This window comes from Sinocyclocheilus rhinocerous, unplaced genomic scaffold, assembly GCF_001515625.1.
Source record: "Sinocyclocheilus rhinocerous isolate Xijiao unplaced genomic scaffold, SAMN03320098_v1.1 scaffold504, whole genome shotgun sequence".
NCBI classification, from domain to species: domain Eukaryota; kingdom Metazoa; phylum Chordata; class Actinopteri; order Cypriniformes; family Cyprinidae; genus Sinocyclocheilus; species Sinocyclocheilus rhinocerous.
Window position 1 is genome coordinate 1007870 of NW_015645076.1, and position 14973 is coordinate 1022842.

A 14973-nucleotide genomic window follows, 5' to 3' on the forward strand; every position below is an offset into this window, starting at 1 on the left:
ATTTAAGATTGGTTGTCTGTTGCCTTTGGATTCTAGCACTGTTAAAGCAAGGTTAATGCCTGATTTCATGCAGTGCTTGTATAGTTGCTTAACCCAGGGTTAAAACTGGTCCTATGAAAACCCTTTGTGTTATTTATGCTTTTTTGTCCTCATTTCTTTATGCAATTTACAGATTCATTTGAGAAGATTCTTTAATTCTGAAGCTGTAGCAGTGTTTATCTGTAGAAATATATCTGGATAATGTGATCTGGAGGTGAAAGCACTAGGTTTTGTAGCAGCAGTCATCCCTGGCCTTCCAGATGATAGATCTATGTTAACAGAACCCATAAAATGCACACTTTTAGTCTTGCAGTATAACATGGCACTGAGTTCATGTGTAGGACTGCATGTTTAACCAAAGTTAGTTAGTTGAATTAATCACTTAATCACATTAAATGAGATGCATTGAAACACACAGTCTTCCTAGTATCAGCTAAAAAAAAATAAAAAAAAAAAGCGGAAAAATTGTATGCATGTCTTAATTTAGCAATTTACTCATCGGGCCACCAGATTTAGAGCTTCTAATGTGAATGAATGAATCTGATTGGTAGGCTGAAATCTGGAGGCGGAGCATTGTGACATACCAGTGTATGCGAGAGAGGCTTTAAATCCTCATCTGCCATCACACAGATATGTCATTGGCTGTCCTGTCTGGCTCGTGTGACCGCTGTGATCACAGCATGCGCTGACCTAACAGTTTCCTGTGAGATGGTCTAAGTCATGTCTGGTGTTTCAGGAAGCTGGCAGGAGTGGGTTTGCCTTAGGGGTGTTTGTGGGACAAGGCCAGGACGCGTGCCAGTGCGGGAAAAGAGCAAGAGAGAGATACGATACTATTGCGATCTTTTGCACAAACTCTTTTAAACATCTTGTACAGTGTCACTTTTTAAAACTAGTGCTGTTCGCAAAATTGTTTTTATGCATTTTTTTAAATGTTTGACACTGTATTTTATACAATGCAAGACATAACAGCAGATTAGAATGTTTTCTTTCTTGGATATATTGGTATGTATGATATTTATGCTGTATATTGTGAATATTACAAGAATCAACACACAACTGTGTAAATTAATAAAAGACAGAATGCTTAATTTGCAATGTTGCACAAGATTATTTATGGAAAAACAGCAGGTTTGATGAAGCTAAATGTAAGACTTTTTAACACTTTTTTTTTAAGACCAAGCAAAGAAATGTAAGGAATAAATTGAAGGAAACACAATGTAAATCTCATTTGCAGACAATGAGTTGTATTAGTCTGAAAATAGTTTGAACTTCCAACCAACTTCCATTACTTTCAGCTCTACAGTGCCCTCCACTAATATTGGCACCCTTGGTAAATATGAGCAAAGGCGGCTATGAAAATAAATCTGCATCATTTATCTTTTTGATCTTTCATGCAAAAAAATCACAAAATTCTAACCTATCATTGAAGTAAAACAATTGAAAGTGGGGGGAAACACATTGTTTTTCTCCAATGTATGTTGGCCACAATTATTCGCACCCCTATAAATTCTTATGAGTAAATATTTCATATTTACATTTTTTAGCACACCAGGGTGACTAGGAGCATGAAATTGTCCAGCCATGACTTCCTGTTCCACAGGATTATAAATATGAGGAACACAAAGGCCAAATGCCCTTAAATCAACCAAAGAATATAGTTCTGATGTGCTTCACAAAATAGAAAGTGGCTGTAGGAAAATAGCTAACGCACTGAAAATCCCCATTTCCACCATCAGGGCAATAATTAAGAGGTTCCAAAAAAAAAATCAAGCAGCCCCTACATTACCACATGTTGTTCAGGAGGGTTTCAAGAAAAATCATCCTCGCTCATCCAAAAACAAACTCCAGCATATTCAGTTAAGGACAGTGAGAAAAGTGTTAGTCTGTGTGTTTATTTGATTAAATGTTTATCAGGAGCCAAAATACATGGGAATCACCCAAGAGTGAAAATCGAATATCAAATCCAATAAATTGATCATTATTTTTATGTTCTGGCCAATAAATAGCAGATAATATAATCCAATACTATTTGGTCTAAATAAATTAAAAATACGATTATAAAATGCTAAAAGTGAATTTAGGCATCACAACATTGTATGCATAGTCTGAAAATGTTATTTAAATTTGTTAAAATTTACATGTAACAGTGTTATGCAATTAGTAGTTTTTAAAGATTAACTTTGAGTGAGTGTTAGACAACAGCAAAAGTAATCTAAATGTAAAAATATGGCGAATGAACATGAAAATTTACATGCTCAATTTTGACCGATACGAAAAATAGACAAAAAAATAAATACTGTAAACTTATGAATAATGGCCAATAACCAATATTGCACCAATATATAGTTAATTCCCACTAAACTAAAATCAGTCATTTTAAATGCTTAAAGTGGATTGAGGCATCACAACATTATGTATATTATGGAAGATGAATAAACAATCCAACATCCTATCTTAAAGGAAAGTGTTCTTTAAGACAGTACTCTTAACGGTGAATCTTTGTCATAATATTGCTATTTTGTTTTATCTAGCAGTAACTTAATCTAAATTTAATTATGTGTAAAGAGTCCACAACTAAGTACCCAACATCAGCTGATAAATCCAATTTGGACTGAACAAATAAAATATTACCATGCTGACTCAAATTTTACTACAGTGTTTGTGCTATAACAGTCTTCCAGTCATTGTGCATGTGTGTTTGAGTGTGAGTGTACACCTGGTTAGGTTGCATGTACTCTTCCAGGTAAGTTCTGCACAGTCTCCTGTCCCAGTCATCAGTAATGTGACCTCCATACATGATCTCACCAAACAGGTAACGAAGGTCTTCCCATGGTACCTGGGCAACACACCTTTGCTTACATGGCTCTGTATTACATACACACACACAGAAAGATGAATTTGTGTCCCATAGTTAATTACACACCTGTGAGTTGGCTTCTAGGTAGTTGTAGAGCACATTCACTGATATGGTGAGATCTCCGGTGTTAAAAGGGTACTTCCTGTTCCAGCCCTGTGACCCAAACTTCCTCCTTTCAGCCACACTAAGAACAGGATGGTCTTAAACTCCTGCTCATGGGAACACTGGTCCAGAATGTCCTATACAGACACACACATTTGCATGTATCAAAAGTGTTCTAAAATTACATGACTTAATCATACACATAAGCAAAGGTTTTTGTATTACATCCCATTCTTGACATGTTTGAAGCCTTACAAAATTGTGTTTTCCTTTCAATCACAGCCTATCAGAACATATTTGATGTCTGATATACAGCTAATGAAGCATGATTCTTGGACAAAATAGGATTTTACAGTGGGTGGGGCCTCCAGCACAACATGCAACTTTTTTTCATTTTGTTTACCTGATCAAAGTTGTCCAGAGCAGCATGTAGGTTGGCCAGCATGCCTGTGGGTGGCTCATTAGTGATTTTGATGGAATTTTCTAGAATTCCCTGTGGAATGATGTGTTCCTGTGGAGTGAGAGAAGGTTCTGCGCTCATGAATACTCGGTAGTCTTGGTGACCGTTCACACAGCAACGTTCAAGAAGCTTCTCTAGACTTCCCAGCCACTTTGCCACCGGGTGAATGTTCTAGAAGAAACACAAGCATTTGCATGATGTACATGCATAAAATAACAGAAATATACAGATAACATACACAAAGACACACCTGTAAAATGACCCAGTGGCCCTCTTTAGAGGCTTTTTCCATGGCAAGTTCAGCAACATACTCCTGGCCCTGTCCTAGAGACACATTATGGAGCTAACCCAGCTTCTTACCGAAACACGCATAACATGCACACAAAAATACACAAAAGGCTTTGTTCACAATGTCAGTCCAAACTCAATTTCTAGGCAAATCCATAGTTTTCCTGAACTGGTGGGCCAGGGTTTGACTGGGTCAAGATGCAGTACCATAGTCAAGATGATGACACACTCTCTCCGACAAACAAAATGTTAAATATTCTTGCATGAGATGACAGAAAAGCCAGTGTGAATTTTTACCGAGGGACTCAACATCTTTTAGGGGGTCCACTCCAGGGGACAGGATGAAGAATACAGGGGAAGCAGGACGACACTCTTTAAATGAGCATGCAAACTCCATCTTCCTGCCCTCGGTGTACTGTACTCCTAGTTGCACTTCAACAAAGTTCCTACACAAACACATTTGTTTTTGTTTTATGTGTATGGATTTTCCATTGACATTCATATTTTTTTACTAAGCGTATCCTAACTCCACCCATAAACCTAAGTTTCATTCATTTTTTAGGTCTTAATTAACACATTATTTAGTGTGTTTATAAATAGTTTTGTTCCAAACCTCTTTGAAACACAAATGAAGATATTTTTAATACTGTCTCATTTTTTTGTCCCACCACTGAAAGTCCATGCAGCCAACATTTTTAAGCTTCAGTATATGAAGACATTGTATATGTAACATTTAATTAGTATGGTTTAGTCCCAGTCTTCTACAGAGACATGATCACTTTATATGATGAACAGTTTATTCTCATTATTCACATATAAACATAGAGCTAATAAAATACAGTAGACGGAAGCTCAAACATGCTTGCTTGTAGCTAGTAAATTTGAATCTCTGATTACCATATTTGATGTGCTCTATGCATGTTGATCAATGTTTATATTGATAAATATACATTGATTCATATGGATTACTTTCACCATGCAAGTTTTGGTTTTGTGGACTTGTGGATGGACAAAAAGGATGAGAGAATTTTACAAATATCTCTATTTGTGTTCTGAAGAATAATCTAATAGGCTTTACAAGACATGAGGGTGAGATTAACTGACACTTTAATTTGTCTTTCCTACAATGTTTCATGCTATCTTTAATTAACACATACTACATATCATAGACTTACCGGACAGCATATGTCATCCGGTCAGGCTGGAGAGCCCTCATAAGGATGAGTTTCTGGAGCAAACTCTTGTTTTTCCATTCCTGAGGGAGTTTCTCTTTTTCTGGACACTCTGATCCAGACCACGGAACTCATCGGTGAAGCTCATTGTCTGCAGGAAGACACCAGGAGTGTCTCAGGTGATAATCTTCAGAGGCTGTATTACAGAAACTTCCTATCTAAATTCTTGACTTAAGATTTGAAAATGTTCTATTTCCTGAGAGAAATTACCATGGTAACTAAACGGACAGGACAGGATTGTAAGTTAGGGTGTTCCTGTAATACAGCCCCAGGTCTTTAAGCAAGTGTGTGTGTCTGCGTTTCAAGATTTGTGCTTACTTTAACAGCGCTCCAGGCAGAGTTGGAAAGGAAGTCCAGTGGGCTGACATAACTGGTCGATGTTGAAGCGCAGCAGAAAGTCCAGCTCCAGAGGATCCAACTCTTTACTCATTAAATTAAGTGTGAAAGTGACGTGACATGTGGCCAAGTATGGTGACCCATACTCGGAATTAGTGCTCTGCATTTATCCCATCCTAAGTGCAGCAACTGAAATACACACAGGCACAAAAATAAAATACACAACCATCCAACATACTGTAATATGTGTGTTTTAAAGGACAGTTAGCGTGTGTAATAACAGTAAGTGTTCATGTGTGAGTGGGTTACCTGAAAAGTAAGCTGTGCTGCGAAGGTCAGCTTGTCTCTCTCAAACAAGCCTCTGTTGATGTAATTAAATGTAGAGAAGGTGATACAGTCTATCAGCGCATTCACACGGGTCTTTACATCTGAAGAGGCATCTGCATTCTGCACAGCCTTATGGAACACAACGTTAAATGCCTGCAGAGAGAACATAACAAGCGCACACACATACACATAAGAAAAGGCTACGGCATTAAAGTGATTTCTCAAAAAGCCCAACACAGCTGCACTCAATCATTCTGAGTTTAGGAAAGAACCGGTTTATCTTATAAATAATAGATGTAGGGAGGCCTGTTTGAAACACTTATTTTTATTTATATTAATGTCATTTGGTGGCAAATTACACACCTCAGCTGTAAATATTTGCAGGAAGGCCTGAACAACTGTCCTACAGAATGCACACACAGACACAAACAAGGCCGCACCTTAAGGGAAAACTGGTACATGGGGTTAATCTTGTTAAGGTCATTGATGATGAAGTAGAGGAGGGACGCTCTGACAGCCACAGGCCGGTAGTGTTCACGAGCCTTGTTAATCTTCACCTCATTAACCTTCGCCTCCAACACCTACACAACACAAAAGCTGAATCAGACCGAGTTGAAACAACAAATGACAACTAAAAAGAGTGTGAGAAAGCGAACAGAAAACTCTGGTAGAGACTGGCTTGTCTAATTTTCTAGGGAAAATGGTTACAAACAACACCTTCTAACATGAAGACTGTTCAAAATTCTGCTGCATTATAAGACACTTTGTTTGGGTCTGTGATGGATCTGTGACCACAGAACTCAACAGAAAGTGTCACAGAATATTAATGTCCATACCTCACATAAATAAACATCACATTTATTTTGGCTATTTTTTTTTTCATTCTATCAGCTACCAATAAGAGTGTATTACCTTCAGCTCAGTTTAACACATTGTATAATGTCTTAAACTATCGCTCAAAAGTTTGGGGTCGGTAAGATTTTTTAAAATGTTTTCTCCTAAGCTCACTAAGGTTGTACTTATTTGATCAAATATACAGCAAAAACACAAGTACTGTAAAATATCATTACAATTTAAAACAGTTTTCTATTTTATAAATTAAAAAATGTAATTTATTCCTGTGATGCAAAGCTGAATTTTCAGCATCATTACTCCAGTCTTCAATGACACATGATCCTTCAGAATGCATTCTAATTTATGCTGATTTAGTGCTCACGAAATATTTCTTATTAATATCACAGTTAAAAACTGTTGTGCTCTTTTGGTAAAGTTATGGTTTTGTTTCAGGATTCTGTGATTAACAGAAAGTTCAAAATAAAAGTTGATATAAAAAATATTTTTTGTAAGAAAGTATTTACTGTCACTATTTCCCAGACAGCAAAGAAGCTCACTAGGTTTGAAAGAGAGCTTATGTGGGTCAGTGACAAATATGGATGTGCAAAATGTTAGATTAGAAATGTTTTCAAAATCTAGATAAAATGCAAGCGCAAAGTTAGTGATGTGACACCCAGCCATGGTGCTTATCAGTGGTTCTCACCGTGATATCACTTTGTGCTTACTGGTTCTTACCACATGACAAAAGGACTTCCTGCATATTGATAATGGCAAACTGACATTGATTTCCACACCATTCAGTCATATTTAATTTTACAAGAAAAAATGGTTGAAAACAGACGAACCTTCATCTCAATCTCTGTGGCTGTGTGTTTAGTGCTCTCCAGTTTCTCCACCAGCACGTCGTCTCCCAAGAAGTTACTCTCTGCCGCGAAGAGGCGCAATAGTAACGCATCCTCAAGCTGCTTTAACTCGATTTTAAATGTGTTCTGCTGTTTAGTCAGCTCTGACTGCAAATACACACAAATACACACAGATAACTATCAGTAACACTCAAAAGGGTTTCAGATCTGACAAGTACACACACGCACGCACGTCTCTTCCAGATTTTCAATCAATACAGGCTCTCCTGAGACTACGGAACAGGATTTAATTTTATCCAGAAGAATTAAACTGAATAAAAAATAGAGACAGTTTGTTGAAATAATATGAAAATAAACATTTTGTGAACAACAAAGCAAAAAAGAAAATAACAATAATAATTATAAATATTCCAAAAAATATTCTGGAATAATTATGAGGTCATTATTTTCACATTGTGTGAAATCTCCTGCGATGTAATTTCTGCAGTAAGTTCATCAACCCCTCACCCCTTCTGGCTGAGGTTAATGACCTTCAGGCTGTTGCCATAGCGACTCTTGAGCCACTTGATGCCCTGCAGCTGGGGGTCAATGAGCAGAGGCCAGCGCTCACAGTTGGTCAGTATAGTTGCATTCTGAGTAGATATCTTATCACCTGGCAAACCCTCATTATTCCACTGAGCAATGGTAGCATCATCTGTTAACATGGAGATGAGATCTAAGCCCTCAGTCATAGGTATGGGCACCTGAAAGTCATTAAGAAATATAAAAAAAACATCACATTGAATAATATTGTATACTGATATTTCTATCCTAATAAAAGGACTGCATGACTATAAAAGACTTGTCTTGTTCCTCAAGAAAAATTACAGACTGGTACTGAAGGATTGGGAAGGGCCCGACAGCAAACCCACAACCTGAATTAAGCAGGAAGGGTATAAAATGGTAATGAAAAACCTAAACACATCATAAGAGGGAAAAAATTCTAGAGTGTAATGCAGGAGCTTAAAGGGATAGTTCACCCAAAAATGAAAATTCTGTCATCATTTACTTACCCTCATGTCGTTCCAAACCTGTATGAGTTGCTTTCTTATGTTGAACACAAAAGAAGATATTTTGAAGATTGCTGGTAATCAAACAGTTGGTGGTTGCCATTGACTTCCATAGTAGGAAAAAAAAATACTATGGAAGTCAATGGCAACCACCAACTGTTTGATTACCAGCAATCTTCAAAATATCTTCTTTTGTGTTCAACAAATTAATTCAATACATAAATAAATAAATTCAAATTAACAGCATTTATAATTTTACAAATTAAATTATAAATGCCACTTTTTATCAATTTAATGCATCCTTGCTAAATAAAGGTATTAATTTAAAAAAACATATCTCCTCACTGTCCCTAGTCTCTGTTACCTCCAGGCCAGAGATATTTTGTATAAAAGTGCTGCTGACAGACTGCAGTGCATGCTGGGGCCAAGGATGGAACCAGTCAATGGCAGTGCAGTTCAAGAGAGCAGAAAACTTCCGCGCATGTGTACGAAGAGTGAAGCCAACCGGAGAAAAACACAGCACCACCTACAGTGCAGGAGGGGCATTACATCAGAGTGACATTTGCATTTTTATTCATAATATATACTTAGGATGCAGTCTTCAAAACAAGGAAGCCAACCTTAAGCTGTCTGCGTATACGATCAATGAAGAAGTTCCAGCAGTTTTCACGCGTGTCACGCCCTCAACTCCACTCGAATAGAGGTGACGATCATATCAACCTCTTCCTCACTGAACAAGTCAGGTATATCCCCTATACACAAACAAACATATCTAAACACCAACAAACTGAGAGCTACTGACAGGATTGAGAGGAAGGAGAAGGAAATGTGAGAGGAGTTTGCAATGTGTACCTGATACTACTAGCATGTCATTGATCAGCATCAGGAATCTGGGCATCTGTGTGCAGGAAGACTGTGCCAGTATTCTTCACTCCCACCTTTATGTACAGTGCAGCGATATCACTCTAGAAAGAAAGAAGAAAAGTTTGAGAAAACTTTTCACAATATTTCATATTAAGCTTCAAATAAAAAGAGATCATTGAAATGCAGTGCATGTGTGGGTGTGTTACCCTCAGGTCACTGATGCCATAACCCTTTCTCAGTGTGATCTGAAATACTTCCAGGATGCTGAGAAAAGCAGCCAACCGACACAACCTCTGTTTCCCACTACCACCTACTCCAATCAACAAGGCATTCCCCACAGGAGACTCAAGAATACGACTTATCCTACAGCTAGACACAAACACACACACAACAATAAGGCTTCAGTTGCAGCACTTTCCACAAATAGGGTACAAAGTACATTTAAAAATGAAATTCTTCAACAAAGGAGGTTGTTAACCTTCAGAATATCTTTGATAACTCAGAAGTCAAGTTTTTTTAATGTAAACTTCAAGACAAACTAAATTTTATATAAGGTGTTGTATGCATTATTTATTTAATAGGTTGTACGTAAATTCTGTTAAATACAGTTTTAAAACCCTGAATTATGTGATTTTGCTATTTTCTAGATGGCTCACATGTGTTGTATGGCTTCTTCAAACAGCACCAGGTTCATGTCAGAGTACAGCTCATTGTAGTGCTCAAGAGCTTCCATCAGGGTCTTCTGAAGCTTCTCCAGGTCAGTCACCTGTGCGTAACGTGGCTCACCCACACCGTGAGCGAAATGGGAGTAGAGCAATGGCTGGTTGATAAAATTAGACTCATCTATACCCTACAAAGAGAAAGAGAAAGCAAAATATTATTTTTGATAAATGGCCTTCCAATTCACTGGAGGCCCCACCAGGGTTTTGAGAAGTTATGCTCACCTCAAAGTATCTCTTGCCCGTGTCTAGCAGAATCTTGTTGAACAGCTCCACGTCTTTCTCCTCCATCAGTTTGTCTGAATACACACGAGAAGACATAGCCATAGGTGAACCAGGTCTATAGAGAACCGCACTTGCTCTGGCAGAGCAAAGAGATTCCCTACACACACACAAAACATAAGAACACAGAAAACAGCATGTCAACACTAATATGTATAAAGTAACTAAACTACCAGCAGTGTAATATACAGAGTGGCATAATTAGGCCACTGTATACATACATACGGCCATAGTACTCAGTAACTGCACAGATGCACACACTTTAATCTGTTCCATAGACACACACCTGGAAATGTTTGAGATGTCTCTGAGGTTGAAAATGTAGTGGAACCGAATGGCTGTGGGAAGGAAGTTTTGGCTCATTTTCTGATGCAGGCAGATGGCAGCCTGGACCAGTGTGCTGGCCATACGACTAACACCATAACTGTAGCCACCCTGCTGGGAATGACCACTCAGAATGCTGCTGTATATAGTGCTCAGAGCCTCCGCACCAGGGAAATGTACAGCAAACACTGAGAAATGCCTCTGTCAGTGGGAAGAATAAAGAGAGAAAGAAGTGTGGAATGTAAAACCATGGTTGTATTTGGACAGGACTTTTCTTTGTTTGGTCAAAAAAAATTGTAAAGCAGGCTAACTCTGCTTCAAGGTTGAACATGAGTTGATTTTGATTGTTACCTATAGTCTATTTTTCTGTATTGTGCTGGACTTGACTGCACCCTTCAACACTGTTAACCCCCAAATATTCCTTTATCAACTAACTTTATCAACTAGTGCCTCAGGGCTCTGTGCTTGGCCCTCAATTTTTTTAAATATACACAGCATTACTGGGGTCACCATCAGGCACAGCATTTTAATACCACTGCTTTGCCAATAGCATGTCACAGTACCATTGAGGTCAGCCAGGACACAGGAAGTACAACCAGTTGAACTTTACAGACCAAATAATAAAATCAGACCCTTCTTATTCGAGCAACTCTTTGTCCAGGCTCTATTCAAGTCTACACTTGATACTAAACTGGATATGTATTGGTTGTTATAATTACATCTAGTCAGGGGTGAAATATTGCTATGGTTACTTTAAGATGAGGGCTGGATATGCATGGGTTGTTATGGTTACCTGTAGTCAAGGGTTAACTGAGAAGCTTCCTGCTGTTGGGTTCAAGCAGGTGATGTACTGACAGTTATGAATCTCCTTGAGTACTAGTCTCTGACGGTCATACCTACAAAATACAAACATTTAAGTTTATTAAAAGCATATTTAAAAATAAGTCTGTTTCATATACAGGCTTTGATGTACACATTTTGTCATACCAGTGGGAGTAGTCTAGGTGCTGTCTGATAAGGATGCGAGGCTGAACAGTGCCATATGCATCTACCTCAGGCATGTTTAGGTCATCCACAAAGTAGATGAGCTTCTTAGTGCCAGGAGGAGCAAAGTTCTGGCCTGCCTTCTTCTCCAGAGGCTTCTCCAGCACACCTACAGTATGGAAATAATGCTTGTCACTTGTATGATGATGTCCTCCTGCATGCCTAAAAGCATGATTTTTGTTTACCTTGCAAATGTGTATATAATCGATTGCTAACATACATGTGCAGTGATTTTTTATATTGTTTATTGTTGCAAATGTTATTGTTTTTAGTGTTTATGAGAGTATACATTGTGCCCATATACAGCTTCCATCATCTCACTCACGTTGTAACATGGCTGAGGTCGTGTAGTAATTGAAAGGTACTTTTGCCACCATGAATTCCTCTTTGAGTTTGGAAATCTTATCCCAGACCAGGATAGTTTTCCCTACACCAGCATTTCCGACTAACATAACCGGCTTCCATGAAATACGTCAGGTAGATTGTCTCTGCCGAGTGAACCAATACTGTCTGTACACATGGACAAAATTTCAAAAGGACAAAATGTTTACTATGTAACAGTTAAGCGACAGAGGAGAATCTTTACAGCTATTTGATTATTTCTATAGGTTTACCTAAAGAATATCTCATCTCATTAACATAAATGAAAGGTCTGATCACACCAAGAACAATAACTGTGAAAAATAACTATAACTATGAAAGTTTAAACTATCATTTTAACTCCAATAAATTAGTGGGGTCCAAACCACAACTATAATGATAATGACAAAGGAACAATATCATTGGAATCACATCCAACGATAAAACATTGACAGGCAATCAAAAGCCTTCCTACTAAAGCCTGCATACTGCAATTTTGTTCACATAACATAATTAAAGTGTGTCAATAGACATTAGAATAAACATAACATTATCATCCATTGATGTGGACGCTAATATAGATATCATTATAGTTATTTTCAAGATTTTTCAAGAAGTCAAACTGATAAATTCGTATAATACAGACAGATACTGTATTTTGTGCTTTGTTCAAAATTGACCTGCAAAGGGATGTCAGGTTCCAGCTCAAATGGAGGTATGCGTTCACTCCATGGAGTAAACCGTTTGGTGTTTGGGTCGATGTAGTAATCAAACACTGAACCCTGAGAGGGGAAACTTCACAACTCTCATCTCCTTACACCACCAACGACTGAACTCTGAACGATAGTCTATTAGCTGACAACAGAAAAAAATGAAACAAAAAAGTAGAGAGAGAGAGAGAGAGAGAGAGAGAGAGAGAGAGAGAAAGAGAGAGAGAGAATACCACATTAGATATGTGGCTTACAGTAAACAGGGTACATGAATTCTCAGTACTAACAAATACCACATTAGATATGTGGCTTACAGTAAACAGGGTACATGAATTCTCAGTACTAACATGGTCCTGAAATAGAGCCCCTCCAAAGGCCCAGACACATGCAAACACAAACTCATAGAGCTCAAGGGAAGAGTCCGGAGGGGTGTTTTCTTCAGTCAGCAAGCAGTCCAACAGACAACACAGCATCTAATGCACCCAAAGAACAGTCATACATTAAAGTTTCAGAAAAGTTTGTCTATACATATTTATATGTAGCCAGTGTGTGCTGGATTGTGTGTCTCTTATGCTTGTCTCAGGTATAGGTGTGATTGTCTTAAGGTTGCATCTGGCCTGCTCCAGACTGTAGGAAACATACTTATCAAACAATATAGTGAGATTTGCTCGCTCGGATTGGGCCTGACAGGTGTCTATCCAGCTTGTCACATACCTGTCAATCAAAATGAGGGACTGAGTGTCTCAAACACAAACTGCAGTATTTGGTATAATATCAATGCGGTGAATACTGTCACTTACGAACTCCAGTCCAGATCCTGAGGGTTCACGTAAAGAATTCCAGCCCTAGATACTGTAGCCGGGGTTGCAGCCTTCAGGTGGCTGATCTCAAACAGTAAGCTCATGGAGGGGGTCAGTGATACCCGCTCATTACTGGCCAAGGTAAGCACCTAATATATACACACATGACATGCACACATAAATTAATATAAACAATTACAAAGTACACACATTTACGGCATTATTATTTTATATCATGATGACCAACCTTATTATCATCCATGAGAGTGTTTAGTGATTCAATCTACATGGGGTCGATGTCTCCATCTAGAACAATCCACTTCGGCCCATCATGAGATATAGCAGAGAGTTCTCTCATAGTGGAAGAAAACAGACCTAAAACACCCAAGGAACTGTGGTCACACAAACACCATCTTTATACACATTTTTATACACACATAAAATGGCCCCAAAAATAATCTAAACATTTAATCCACACATAATGTATGAATGTCATTGCATTAGATAACAAAATATCTTATCATTGACCTACTGTTCTTAAATTAAGCTACTGTAATTATACACTACGATTCAAAAGTTTTTTTTTTTTGTTAAAAAAAACAGTAATATTGTGAAATATTATCATTTAAAAAGCTAAATTTTCAGCATCATTACTCCAGTGTCACATGTTCCTTAAGAAATCATTAGTTGTGTTCGGCGCAGACCGATCGGTGTATGACTCTCACAGTAATTTGATGTCATACACTGATCGGTCTGCGCAGCGCCACTTCAAGCCGAACACACCTATTCTAATATGCTGATTTGCTGCTCAAGAAACATTTCTTATTCATTAATGTTGAAAACAGTTGTGATGCTTAATACTTTTGTGAAAACTGTTATACATTATTTTCAGGATTCTTTGATGAACAGAAAGTACTTAAAGGGGTCATATGATGCGATTTCAAGTTTTCCTTTCTCTTTGGAGTGTTACAAGCTGATTGTGCATAGATAAGATCCCTGAAGTTGCAAAGACTAAAGTCTCAAAACCAAAGAGATATTCTTTATCAAAGTTAAGACTCTGCCACGCCCCCCTAAAACGGCTCATTCTAACACGCCCCCACATATCTACCCCACTATGTGGAAATATTTGCATAATCCCGCCGCAAATGTGCACGCAAAGAAAGAAGGCATGGTGTCAGTAACCGCAGTTAGTGTTGAAGCAGCCATGTCAGAGAGACGCTGTGTGTTTCTAGGCGAAAGCAAAAGCACTTTATTTGGCCTTACGAAAGTAGATGCATTTAGGAATCTTTAAGATCACTTACAACAGAACAGCAATGCATTTTATGGACGACCATTTCGTGAACCTAGGAGAGAAGGTAATTCTGACTTTGCTATGACAATCTGGCACTTCTGAATCAGCTACTGTAAGTATGTTTTGCTATTAGTTTAAGTATTTGCTATTGACCGTTCAAATGCGGAGTTTTGCGCATCGTGTGAGTGTGTG

The 14973-nt window shown here is 38.1% G+C and overlaps 1 pseudogene; it reads right to left on the bottom strand.

Annotated features, from left to right (window-relative positions):
- Positions 1-2689: 2689 nt before the first annotated feature.
- The window catches only part of LOC107705492 (dynein heavy chain 11, axonemal-like), a 14533-nt pseudogene continuing 2249 nt past the window's right edge, over positions 2690-14973 (bottom strand).